The following is a 1894-nucleotide window of genomic DNA, read 5'->3' as shown; positions in this document are numbered from 1 at the left end:
AACCCTCATTAGAATACCGTACCTGCCCAACTTTTCTTTTGTAGGAGACAAGGGCAGCTCATTTAGATTCGAGTTAGTAGTCTAATCTTAAGGTTCATAGCTCCCCATTTCTGGAGTAAGGATGCTCTATGAAAGAGGAAATACATGTCAGCAGCAGCCTGTATTAAGCCTAACTCATGAAAAATAACCACCTCACCCCTGTTCATGGTCCCATCACACCATCAAGACACCAGCTGAGTGGCTTTAATAGAGAGCTGGTTCACCTCTCATATTCCAATGAAGCAGCCCTGACTTTATCTCTGAGACAGTAACACAGGCCTGGAAAACACCAGTCCCTAAGAAAGCAGGATGAAAAAAGCTTCATTTCATACAGCTTTCTTCAGCAGTTTTAGCTCGCAGAGAGATGTATCAACACTGTGCTCCTGAGTGACTTATAAAGAGCCAACATAGAGCCAAACAGTTTTTCTTACAGTAATTCCTCTAACTCAATATGATTTCTTGCACGTCTAGCTCTTGCCTAGCTGTCCAGACTTAATGACCACAGCTCTTTCCCCGGTGTTTGGGATGGCCCAAATATGTCACGCTTCTGCAGCTTTGTATATGTTGTCCCTTCGGATGGGAGTTTCCCTTCCCCCACACCCCCGTCATTATCTCTTTACTAAACTCTTCCCTAACCACCCCCTCATCCCCAAACCAAGTTTTACCCACTTCCCTGTCTCTTGTAGAAGATATTTTGCTGGCTCTATACCAGAGGTTACCAACCTCAGCCATATTGATATTTTGGGCCTGCTAAGTCTTAAGTTAGAGGGGCTGTCCTGTGAATTTTAGGATATTTAGCAGTGTCTCTGGCGTTTACACACTAGATGCCTGTAGCCACCCCCTCCCTCTCCAGTCATAACAAAAATGTCTCCAGGCATTGCCAAATATCTCCTGGGGGCAGGGGTTGGAATCACTCCCCAGTTGAGAAACACAGCTTTACTCCCTTCCTTCCTTCTTTCTTCTTTTTTTCTTTCTCTTTCTTTCTCTCTCACTCTTTCTGTTTTCTTTCTCCCTTTCTTTCTCTCTCTCTTTCTCTTTCTTCCTTTCTTTTTCTTTCTTTTTTCTTTCTTTCTCTCTTGCTCTCTTTTTTCTTTCTTTCTCCCTTTCTTTCTCTTTCTCTCTTTCTCTTTCTTTCCTTCTTTTCTTTTCTTTTTTCTTTTCTTTCTGACAGGGTCTCACTATGTTGCCCAGGCTGATCTCAAACTCCTGAGCTCAAGCTGTCCTCCCACCTCAGCCTCCCAAAGTGCTAGGATTACAGGTGTGAGCAACACCACGCCTGGCCTAGTTTTACACATTTCTATAGCACCCTAGATCTTTGTACATGTGGCTTTAACAGAGCATATTCTAATTGTTTGATTGCATGTCTGCCCCTCCACTAAGTTGTGAACAACCGCAGGATAGGTAGTACTGTATCTTGCTCACCTTGGCAGTACATGGCATTTGTGGGATCAAAACCTTTGTCAGATAAATGTCTATGAAATGCTGGTGATCACTTAGTCAAAAAAGTAATTTTGTTTCATCTTGATTGTTTTTGTTGTTGGCTAAAACATTTGACAATGCTTAGTATAGCTGATTTTACTAAAGCCAACGCCTACACATTTTTGAACCTTTAGCCTAGGGGTAAGAGTACTGGCCTAGAAGATGGAAGCCTTGTCTCTCACCAGAGCACTGAGTAGCCTTAGCTAAGACATTTAACTCCTATGGGTATCAGTTCTTCCTTCTTTAAAATGTTAATTGCTAAGACCCCTTCTGTCTCTAGAAGCCTGTGATTCCAAATCCTATGTAGCAAGAGGTCTCAGTCTTCACAAAGAGTACTTCAGGTCTTTTTTTCACTATTTAAAAACAGTGTCCAGGC

This window comes from Pongo abelii, chromosome 16, assembly GCF_028885655.2.
Source record: "Pongo abelii isolate AG06213 chromosome 16, NHGRI_mPonAbe1-v2.0_pri, whole genome shotgun sequence".
In the NCBI taxonomy this organism is placed as follows: Eukaryota; Metazoa; Chordata; class Mammalia; order Primates; family Hominidae; genus Pongo; species Pongo abelii.
Note: the sequence above shows the minus strand (reverse complement) of the source record.